The following is a 12,473-nucleotide window of genomic DNA, read 5'->3' on the forward strand; positions in this document are numbered from 1 at the left end:
TGGGCCCGCCCGCCCGGGCTCCCATACTCACCTTTATCCACGGAATTTGAACCGCAGCTGCTTTGTGCGGCACAGAATAATGCCACGCGGCAGCTGCTGAAGGGACCGGGATTGTGCAGACTTGTAGGAGGTTAGTTAGAACGCCTCTGCACCTGCGCAAACGCTTCTGTGCCTGCGCAAAGTGTACATTTGGTGTGTGTGTGCACGCAAAGTACGCCCACCAAGCCATGCCCACCGAACCGGTGGCAAAAATATTTCAATCCCACCACTGATTCACTTCTATCTATGGCACTACATTCTGGACCAGCTACAGTTCTTCCAGGCAGCCCCATACAGAGTGTATTGCAGTCCATGTATACAGACTACAGCAGTTAACAAACACTCACAAATACAACAGTATTAAGTAGTAATAAAAAGTTCATTTCCCAACTAATGTATCCATTTATGACCAGATTTCCAGCATCTGACAAGTCTTCAGTATAAAACTGATTAAGCCCTGGTTAGTTTTAGGCAGTAGTGCAGCCAGTTGGAGGGTTCTAATCAAATAATTAAAATCACAGAGCTAAGCTTGTTAACTTGTGGTTAGCACTTTTAGGGAAGCACTGATACAGATACAGATAATCAGAGTTGGAAGGGACCTTGTAGGTCATCTAGTCCACCCCCCCGCCAAAGCGGGAGACCCTACACCATTTCTGACAAATGGCAGTCCAATCTCTTCTTGAAAGTCTCAACTGATGGCAATCCCACAACCTCCGAGGGCAAGCTGTTTCATTGGTTGATTGTTCTCACTGTCAGAAAGTTTCTCCTTGTTTCCAGGTTAAATCTCTCCTTGTTCAGTTTCCATCCATTATTCCTTGTCTGGCCTACAGGCGCTTTAGAAAATAGCTTGACCCCTTCCTCCCTGTGGCAGCCCCTCAAATATTGGAAGACCTCTATCATGTCTCCCCTGGTTCTTCTCTTTATTAGACTAACCAAGCCCAGTTCCTGCAACCGTTCGTTGTATGTTTTAGCCTCCAGTCCCCTAATCATCCTGGTTGCTCTTCTCTGTACTTTTTCTAGAGTCTCAACATCTTTTTTATAATGTGGTGAGCAAAACTGGATGCAGTACTCTAGGTGTGGTCTTACTAAGGCTTTATAGAGTGGTATTAGTACTTCCCTTGATCTTGACTGTATCCCTCTGTTAATACAATTTAGGATTGCATTAGCTTTTTTGGCGGCTGCTGCACACTGCTGGCTCATATTTAGCTGGTTGTCCACTAAGACTCCAAAATCCCTCTCACAGTTACTGAAGTGTAGAGAAAAGTAACTCAGGAAGCAATAGCATGTTAAGCAATCTCTCAGCCTTCAAGAGGGCAAATAAAAGGAAAAAAATAGTCAGATACAGGGCACTGAACAAGAGAAGTTTATCCGAATTAGAGGGTAGCAACCAATGATCTTTATTTACTTAGGGACCATTTCACATAGTGACAAAGTAATTGAAACAGAAAGAATGTGGTTGCTAAATGAGGAGATGATGTAGCTAAATTAGGATGTGATCAAGGCATAAGTGACCATGAGCAATGCATCTCGATCTTGGAAAGAGTGCAAACAAGATGTATTTGTGTGAAAGTTTTCCTATGAATAACTGGGTCAAACTCAGTCCAGATAACCTGACAACACTCATTCCTCTGTCATATCCACAGTATTGGCACTGTGGAACATTGAGTGGATCTGGGTAATTTTATCCTTACAGATAAAAAAGGGCATAATCACCTGAATTATAGACACAGTAGGGCCAAGAGATAAATTTCATCATCCTTAATTCCATAAGGTCCGGTGTGCAGGCTTTTACCTGTGCTGCTGGTTTGGACAACTCTTTGTCTTCCTCCAATGGTACTCTCGGCATGTCTTCCAACATCCAAAGCTGCTTCAAATACCATGGGGCCCTGCAGGATCCACATGAATGAATCTGAATAGGCTTGATTCAAGGCCACTGTCATCTGCTCATTTTAAGCAGCAATTAATTCCTTTGGCCAAACTGCAACACAGTTTCAGGAACAACTACAAATTCCCTCTGGGATTTACTGGGTCCATTAAGCTCCTGGGCAAACCGATCAAACAGGACCCTCTTCCCTGAAGTGGACAAAATTACAGAGAATTCTACAGTAAAGTCAACAGAGAGTGATCCACCTTTAACAAAGGCCCAACTCCCTCTGACATTAGAAGTTAGTATCATCCTATTTTTTCCCCCAACTCTTTTGAAAATGCATATATACCTTTCCTGTAATTGTTGCTTTATTGAGAAGGTCAAATTAGTAACTCTCATTAGTTCTCCTATGCTTTCAAAGAAATGTACATATGCAGTCATGTTCTAGCAGCACCTTGCTAAATTCTTCTAATGCACGTATGTGGTTCTGCCTTTAATGATAGCCAGAAATACACATAGGAAATACAGAATATGGGAGGTAATTTGTTTGCTGCAACTGTCATATGGAATATATCTTGCCAATTATGAAATGGCTCTACTGGCTTCCAGGCTTCTCTGGGCTCAATTCAGTCTGCTAAATTTAACCTTAATATATCTGGTTATTAAGACTGTCATTGGGAAGATTTTTGTCAAATAAATTGGTGTGAGGTGAGGAGACAATGATCTAGGAAAAATACTATTTTATCATTTGAATCTGTTCCCCAACAAATATTGTCAGATGCTACCTAACTATACTTAATACTCAGAAAGAAACTTGTATTGTTTCTGTCTTTTTATTAGGTTTAATTCAGTTTGTTAGTTTAGTTGCTTCTTAAATACTTTTTGTGCTTGAAACTTTTTATGATTTTATGATGTTTTATGATTACAAAGATTATATACCTCAACTCTCTATAAATATTTGCAAAAAAGAGTAAAACGTATCCTCGGTATTTGATTAACAGCATATGCTGTCACATATATGAAATAGTATATATGATTTGAGTGCAGTGGTATACCGCTAATCCTGCATGTGCTAGATCAGGCTAAATTTGTGGGGAAAGAATCGACAAATCAAATGGGTGTTGGTTCTTGCCATTTGTCATTCTTGGCCTTCAGCTAAGTTTATTTAATCTTTTGGGCTGAGTTACTTCTTCTGAACATGGATGGTAGGTTTATTATGTTATTTTTGAAACATCAACTTATGACTACAGTAGGCAATAAAAATGTGATACTAATAACCAGGGCAGAAATCACAGTGAAGGCATACTTGCAACCTTGCCTGGAGACTTCAGATCAAATATATCTGTAGAAAATACTGCAGAATTAACCCTTGGAATAAAGCAAGAAAAGAAAGATTTTGAAAATTCTTGGAAATAACACCGTGTGCATATGTATAGCTTTGAGAAGGCCTGTATCTCTCCTTAAGCACTTTATTTTTCCAAACTGATGCTAAAGGTTAGAAGCTTTAAAATTGTATGAGTTAATACAGTGTTTCGGTTCCCAGGAATTCTTTACTAATGGAAAATTTATCTTGTGCCTTATGGCCTTCATATAACTCGGGGAGGAGGCTATTAATGTTTAGGACATATTAGGGGCAAAAAATAAGAATTGCCTGCTGCTGGTAGGTCATTATCATCCCATCCCATATACAAGATAGAGTTTCAGTTAATCCCAGCTTCGTGGGAAAAATATGAGAACCATAGTAAAGGAAATAAACATTGATAATCTACTTTTAATATACATTATTTTGCAAGTACTTATTTAAAAAGTGAAAGTACTGAGCAGAAAAATTAAAAAATCTAAGCAGGTTTAAGCTAGTCAAGGAAATGGAATCACAATTGGAACCTGTATATTAAATATTGTTCCCAAACCTAATTGTAGATAATGCAGTACCCAAGGACCCAAATGACTCAGAAGGACATAGTGAATAGGTATTCCTATATGCTTAAAGGCCTGGGCTCAGTTTGGAAGATAGAGAAACCCTAACCACCTATGAGTACTATAGTAAGCTTAAAGTGGCTTTGGTTTACTAGCATTCTTTTGCTATAGCAATAGCAATTGGACTTATATAACACCCCATAGTACTTTATAGCATTCTCTGGGCAGCTTACAGTGTCAGCATTATTTGCATATTACCCCCAACAATCTGGATCCTCATTTTACCGACGTCAGGAGAATGGAAGGCTGAATCAATTTTGAGCTCCATCAGGATAGAATTCCAGACTGTGGAAAGAGTTTGCCTGCACCACTGCACCACTATAGTTCTAATACATGTTCTACATTGTTGGGTCAGGTATAGTAAATTCTAGAGCATGCATTGATGGATTATGTGCCATCAAGTCAGTTTTGACTCCCAGCAGCTACTTACTTTTCACCATGATGATCTGTCCTTATCAAATCCTTTCAAGTCTCCAAACAATAATGCCATTGTAGCTGAGTTGTCCATTTTGCTGTACATCATCCTCTGTTTCTCAGAGTATAGTCAACTTGAATGAGAACATTTATTGCAACCTAAACTCTAAATTTGCAACCAATTCTTACATCGCTTAGAACGCAGAAGTCTTCCTTTTCAATTTATTTTTCACTTTCTATCACCATTGCTAGTATTTCCCACCTTTGAAAAGCTTTGAGAGGATCCTGAAAATGATGCTTGATTCTCAGTTATGATACACTTAGTTCATTTTTGTCAGCTTGTGAAGAAGGAAGTGGGAATTTGCAGAAGAAATGGTGGTGTAGAGATTCATTGAATTTTCTTTTCTTGTTTGCCAGTGTTATGGAATTAAGGTCTCTGCTGAAGATATGTTGTTTCCATTACTTGTTATCTGCCCTCAAGGTTAACTTTAGGTAATAATGGCTGGCATCTAGTTAAGAAAAGTACCTCCTTTCAACATACACTAGAGATAACTAGTAGAGAAGACATTTAGATCTTGCTTTAATAAGCCCCCCCCCCTTTACTAAAATCAGAACAATTGCTATTACTTTTTAAAGGAAAAGGTAGCACTTTATTTCAGAAAGCCTAACATGAGGTCCTTGGTTTTTTGTTTTTTTTTTTTTTTACTTATTTTAACTCCAAATCAAATAATGGAAACATCCAGATTCACAACACACATTTAACCGCCGAGCAGAGCCTGAAGTCTGAAATAACACTTTGTGTTGCAGTCTGCCATTTTGTGGTGGCAGAAAATTGCCTTGTGACTCACGTACGTGGGACTAGCCTTATTTAAAAGAAAGTTAGGTTTTTGTTGTCTTTTTCCATTTGTGTGCAAAGAGTTCTGTTCTCTGTAAGACAAGAAAGGCTTTGCTTTATCCCCACTGAATAGTTTGTATTAACCACAGTATGTCGACATTTCATCCTTGCACCTTTTACTTGGACTCCAGATTGTATCAAATGCATTAAGAACTCTGAACAAGCTTTTCAACTTGTCTCTTTCCCTTTCCAACATGAATGGGGTGGGAAATAGGTTGATGTGTTATAAACCTTGAATTAAAAAAAAGCATTAGGGATAAAAGAATAGAGTTTGCTTACAAAATCAGTGGTGATGGGACTACTTTTTTAGTTTATTTTAATGACAGTTGATCAGATTCTATTAGCATTTGAATCAATCCCTGGAGATAAGGTAATCAGACCGTATAAAGGAATATTAAGTTTTATTTAGTCTCGGTTAATTATCTAGGAAATGCTTTGGGTCCAAATCTCCCAGAGTTGGGGAGTTTAATTTTGAGCCATTTCAAGCATGAAACTTGAAATAGGCTATTTTGGGCATATTGAAAATGTTTTGTTTCATAGCGCTTCCAAGAGGCTCAAAACAGTTTGTTCCCAGTCAGAACAGGGCATTTTGAAAAGTTTTGTGCTATCAGTAGTTAAACTGACAAAATGAGGGGTGTGGGGAGTGCTATTCAGCTGGAGCAGAATTCTTTTTTTTTTTCCTGGCACGGTTCTGTTCCCTTTAATCACTTTATAAGAGAAAATTCTGTCAGTACATCTCTATGCTGGGGGACGGGAAAATCCCCCCCCCTCCAAAAATGAAAATAAGCATTTGCTGTTGAATAACATTATATAGCTGCTGACTAACTTCCTCTTCCTGTATTATAACTCCTCTTTCCTCCCCGCCACCATCATTTATATAGGCCACTATTCATGAAGATGAAGCCAGGGCATAATCATGAGGAAATAAAGCAATTTATTTTATTTAATTAAAATTGCATGCTCTGCTCCTTATGAATAAATAGAGTAGGGATGGAATCCAGATTTTATTTTTATGTTGTGCTTTTCTTTTGTTTGAGGATTGCTGAGCTTTTAGCAGTTTCCATTATGTTTATGCTTATGCTTAGGACAACCCCCCCACCCCAAACCGGGGGGAAAAAACCCACCTTCAGAACTATGGAATAACACTGCAGGGGTTGCCTGGACTTTCAACTGAGTGTAAAGTCTGTTTAGTCAGTGCCTTCATGCCTAACGCTAACCTTTCCCCTTGTCACGCCTCTCCGCTCCAGGTGCAGCATTCTATCTGTCTACTCCCCCCCATCCTCATTGCTAATTAATTTGGGCCTGTTTTACTCATACATTCCGCAAAGTACAGACTGTTTTTACAGCACAGACTCTGTCCCACAAACATGACCTCAAGGTGTATCCTTTCGTGCATGTCCAATATGTTTGCTAAAGATTTCCACTCTCTTTCTATTTCTACAAGAACTAAAACAGCTTCGGTTCAAATTCCCACCAGCTTCTTGACTTGCTGTATTTGTGTCAAATACTGTGATACTTGTCTTGCCTGTAAGATTCTATTATTCCTTTTGTTTGTGGTAACTGGGAGCAATGTACAGAATGAGATGTTAAGTTTAACCCAATTGTATGCCTTTAGTCTACTATGCATTTGTATCTGTGTCAATAATATCCACAGATGCTCATATTTGAATTCTCTGTCAAACAAATACATCATTACAGGTAGTCCTTGACTTATGACCAAAATTGAGTCCAAATTTCCAGGGCTGAGCAAGACAGTTGTTAAGTGAGTTTTGCCCCATTTTATGACCTTTCTTGCAATAAATGAATCACTGCAATTGTAACATGGTTGTTTAGTGAATCTGACTTCCCCATTGACTTTGCTTTTTAGGAGGTCGCAAAAGGTGATCACATGAGCCCAGGACACTGCAACCGTCATAAATACTTTGCCAGTTGCCAAGCATCCAAATTTTGATCACATGACAGTGATGCTGCTGCAATGGTCGTAAGTGTGAAAAATGGTCACAAGTCACTTTTTTCAGTGCCATTGTAACTTAGAACGGTCACTAAACAAATGGTTATAAGTGGAGGACTAACTGTAAGTTGAGGACTAACTGTATAAAGACTACTTCTTTCTTAAAAGTTAAAATTGGATGTAGATTAGGGATTGTTCATGGCTGAATAGTCATACTTTCAGTAATTCCTTGATACCTTGAATTACACTAGTTCCCCATTCCAAAAGTTTTTTTCACTCGGTTAATTCTGTTAATTCAGTTCTGTTAATTATGTTAAATAATACAAACAGAATATACCAAAGCCAAAAATTGTGAGAAATTCTGAATATATAATCAGATCTTTCAGAAATGTAATCTCCTGGCTTTTTGTGTCTTTATTACAAACTGATAATCCTATGATAACAATATAATTCCCTGTTTGCATTAAGAAAGAAGCTTCTAATTCTCTAAGGAACAAACATTTCCATCTTAAGGGATAAACACCATAGTCTTGTGGCCACCTCCATTATTGCTACTTACCCATTATTGAAAAAAACCATTTTCTTGTTTGGTATACTCTTACTAGGTATCTTCTTAGGTTAAAATCTGATTTTTGTAGTAGTGGTATGTAAGGATAGAGATTCCTTACTGTTCAAAATGGGGAAATGATTAAAGCAATCATGGATAATTAGTGTAATTCTCCTGAATGAAGGAGCGTTAAGAGTCGGAGAATTAGCACAAGAACTCTTTCTTCTTAATAAAGCAATACAATATATTTGCTGTGTGGATGATTTCTGCCCCTAAAATACATTTTCTTTCTTTAAGTACCTTAAGTTCTTAAAGGTAAGTTAATATTGGTTGACAGTCCCATCAGTAAATAGATCATAAAAATTACATAACAGCCTTTAGTAATTTAGTTCTGAACTAGGTGTAATGATAGGCAACAGCCTAAGTGATCCAATAGATGCTTTTGCATAACCATTGAACTCAAAAAAGCTAAATGTGGGAAAGATTATGAATCGAGATACTTAATGCATCCAAGAGGAACTTTATTTTTAGAGTAGGAATAATATTTTACAAGTGCAATAAAAGGATTATATTTCTCATATTCTAAATAGAATGAATTTCTCTTTGTTTCTAGGAAAATGCAGTTCTGTTCTCAGGAAAACGAGAAAACAAGAAAGATTTATTATTTAATTATCATCATTATGATCAGGGAGCATATAAAATGAGTGTTCATTAATAGGATGGAATCAGAATTTCATGAGAGAGAGGAAGGGAAGGAGGGAGGGGGAGGGAGATGTTTCCATTTGATCCTTCCAGTAACCTTAGAGGGATTGACTATGCAAAGTAAGACTCATAATTAATTTTGATGACCAAATCTAACATTTTATTCCCTAGATTTGAATTTAGTCCTAGTTCTGGACCAAGGCAGAAAGAAAGTTATGCTATATCTTATAAACTATGAACTGAGCGAAAAAAGAAAGATACATTATATCTGTGATGTTCAATATTGACCAGGCATTAATTGTCCCATAAATGTATAAATTATTGTTTGAGTATGAAATGTTCACTGTGCTGAGCATATCTCGCTGCTATTGCTAGATAATTAAATGAAATTTTATTGTTAATTAGCCAAAATTATTCAGATCAGCAGATAAATCTCATTTATTTTTTGATGTTCTTCTGACATTAACACTGGGACTCCCAGTAATTTTCTACAATATTCAGGTAATTCAGTTAATCAGTTTAGTCCTACAACAATGCTATAGCTCCAAAAAGATATTTCATTCAGCTAAAAAAATAAAAAGATATGAACTTGAGTAGTAATTGGCTACCCAGTCAGTCATTCTTTTATAAGAATGTATGCTTCCTTAAATGTAATAATTTAAATAGGAAATCACATGATTGTAGGCTAAACTAGAAAATAAAAAATACATCCTGGATGAATCCTATGGCATTTCTCTGTCCATCCATCTGTCATCCATCCATCCATCTATCCATCCATCCAATTTAATGTATATTGACTCTTGGCTCCTAAATGATTCTAGGCAGCTTACAACTAAAACCTGACCACAAGGGCAATACAAAACGAAAACTAAAATAAATCAGAGAAAAATCAAATAAGGCAAAATCAAAACAAATAAAAAGGTAGTTTCACATTTACCCTATCCCTAAAGCTTAGGGCCTTACTTTTCCCTCTCATCACTGTCCAAGTCACTTTACGGTAAGGAATAACGAGACAGATTCATGATAACTATTTCTAAATATGCATCTATTCATTATAAATTAGCATATATGTTTTCTTTTTGTAAGATTAATAAGTAAGACACACTTATTTAAAGTAGACCTGTATGGCTTATAGAGGGAAAAGGGCCAGATTAATATTGTAATAACAGTTGCAGTCAGGAAGACATAACTGGCACACTAATCAACTTTTTGGCAGCTAGTGTCACAATAGCAGCAATGGAGCTGGTAGCGTCCATGAGGCATAGACATCTCGGCAGTTTATTTTTTGGGGTTGAAGTGGCAGCAAAAAGCTAGACAGTTGCAGCAGTTCCTTTCTAGTAGTGCTGATATTAGGACAACAGCAGACTGTTATTTATCAAAAAATATAATTGAGCCACTCAGGGCTGCTGGATGAGCCATATATTGTGCAGGTATGTTCTAATTCTGGGTAGATAATCTTTCATTTTGGGTTGAATGAACTTTTGTTTCTTTTCTTCAAACGTCAATGTAGGCAATGTTAATTTTGATCCCAAAGTCTTTCTGACCAAGAAGAGTATATGTTATTCACAATGTGCCAAGCCTTCTTTTGCATTTTGGTCAGTGGAGTCTTGGACTTTTGTCCCAAATTCCTGTCTGGAATTTGCTAGGTGAGTATTCTGAGACAATGAGTATTTCTACCAGATCTCTGATTTAGCGTTCATTTAGACTGAATGCAGAGGCGCAGAAGAATTTCCACCTCTTGAAGAAAGCTGATTGTTTAAAACATTTTTATAACTACCCATCCTATAACCAACTTTTGGGAAGCTCACAATAAAAAAAAAATACATTTCTACATGAGCTAGATGTGCCTGTTTTGAATGTGGAGACATGCTTACAGTAAATCCTCATAAGCATGGAGAATAGATTCCTCTGCCTTTGCTTAATATTTAACTTTAGAATTTAAGAATGGGTTTCCCAGTTTAATTCAGAAAAAGTATACAGTAGTTATCGAAGGTTGTTTAACCCATTTCCTTGAGCAAGTATTCTCCCATTCCAGATCATTCTTTTAAAAAAGGTTAAAGCTTTGAAATGAACAGTAATGGCAATCCCAGTTCCTTTTCTTTATGCGCTGTAGAGAAGCTGTTTCATAGCTCAGTTGTATGGAAAATGTTTGCAATCAGACATCCTTGATGCAATCCTTAGCATCTCCAGGTAGAAATATGAAATAATAATGGGTACAAAAAGCTTCTTCTACTTGAGGCCTTGAAGAATTATCCAATCTGAGCTCAAGATGCATTTAGTTGAGAGCTGTAGTATCCTGTTTAATAATGAATTTAGTGTTAATATTGCTGATGGACAGGAACATTGGTAACAACTCAGCTTCTGAACTGAAATACTACTGGAGAACATAGCAGAGTTTATTTTAAAAGACTGTCAAAGAGAATCGGCACTCAAAGCTAATTTGTTCATCAGATGAATGGAAGCATCAACACCCCTCCTCCCTGCGCATGATTATGGCTGATGCCAATATAATAGCTTCTGTTCGTTCTATCCTAAGCTAATAAATGTACTCATACATAAGTCCTGATTCTTTTCATTTTAAAATTTAAACACACAGTAAAACATATTCAATTTTTAGGAACCTCAGCTTAAATTTGTTTTTAGAAAGAAAATTTCATAGGAAATGAAAACTACATGTATTTGAGTAAAGATACATGCCTACCACAGACATTCCCAAATGATAGGCTCAGAAGGAATTGATTTGTGTTCATTATAGGTCAAATTCTGTGGCAATTTAAGATAATTGCAGATAACATCATCTCCAGAGAAAACTTGCAACTCTAGTTAAAACCTTCCACCATTCCCAGAGCTACTTCAAATTTTACTTTGGACAAAATTTCAATGGTAGCTTTAGGCTCAATCAACAAAGTAATAAACATTGATAGCTAGAAGATTTTTTTCCCTCCATTACAGAATCATCATTATGAAAATTCCTTAGAGTTTTGCATTCATTCTTACCTTGACTTTGATTAATTACATATACACTGAGGAATAATAATAGTTTTCTTCAAGGTGTCATGTTGAAAAGCGTAGATAATAAAGAGAAAATTAATTTCAACATCAATCAAGTATCTGTTCAAGTTGCACTCTTTGACCAGCAGCATGGATTGTTTAATAAAACTGAAGAGAATATTAAAATAAGATAAAGTAAAAATATTCATATGTGGAAGAGATTGGTAAAAGCTAAGGTAACATCTTATGCAACACAAAAAGAAAAAAAAACTGATACTTTATATAACATTTATACTAATTTATGGCTAATTATAAATGTTGAATTTACACTAATTTATATTCAAAATAATAATTATCATTCAAATAGAAATGCAACAGATATATAGTCAGGCTGGCCAAGTCTTTGTCAAGGTAACTGAGCTGCTCTGTCTCAAATCCAAGTCATGTAGAAGGGAAACTTCCAGATTGTCTTCCTTTGTTGTAATTTAGTTTATATTTGTACACAGCCTTAGAGATGACCTTGGAGAAACTCTGCAATGATGGTTATAAGAACATGTCCAAAACATGTTTTAAGCCCGGTAACATGGAAAACCTAGACACACAGGCACCCCACCCTAATTCCTTGGGGTATAAGGGAGGGAAGGGAAACTGCTGGCTTTGAAGATTTTGTTAATCTATATCAATAAATTAAATTTTCCTGGATTGGCCTATCTTTGTGTGGTTCAGAAGAAAGAATTGTCCTTTATAAAGATGAGAACCCGGATTGGATTGGAGTTGAGCAGACTTAATGCAGACAAAGAAAAACAACTAGTCATAAAAATGTAGGTTTACTAAAAGCCCAACATACTTGGTGACTCAAGGAATAGCTCTCCTTATCCATTGTCAAATATATGATATGCTGCTATATATCTGACTACTACTATATGCTAACTACTAACATTAAAGAGCCTCAAATTGCTCTTGGCTGTCATGGAAACAAGTCTAAAACATCAAACTTGGGTCTGAACAAGAAATGTAGAACTGTGTTTTGAACATGCAGTTTAATTCTGTTTTTATTTATTTGTTTACAAGGCCGTTTACTGACTCAATC

General features: G+C 36.6%; 1 long non-coding RNA gene across 7 annotated transcripts in view; it reads left to right on the top strand.

Moving 5' to 3' along the window:
* Positions 1–12,473, top strand: part of LOC113414739 (uncharacterized) — a 101,568-nt gene that overhangs the window by 18,411 nt on the left and 70,684 nt on the right. For 6 of the 7 annotated variants that reach the window (XR_015748678.1, XR_015748677.1, XR_015748673.1 and 3 more), the window contains exon 2: positions 7,060–7,173. The exons of the other annotated variant lie outside the window; for it this stretch is intronic. This is a non-coding gene — a long non-coding RNA (uncharacterized LOC113414739). The remainder of the gene's footprint in view (positions 1–7,059; positions 7,174–12,473) is intronic. 7 annotated transcript variants of the gene reach the window in all.

The sequence above is a fragment of the Notechis scutatus genome, chromosome 3 (genome assembly GCF_049901735.1).
Source record: "Notechis scutatus isolate UNSWTSFEM ecotype Mainland chromosome 3, rNotScu1.2, whole genome shotgun sequence".
Lineage (NCBI taxonomy): Eukaryota > Metazoa > Chordata > Lepidosauria > Squamata > Elapidae > Notechis > Notechis scutatus.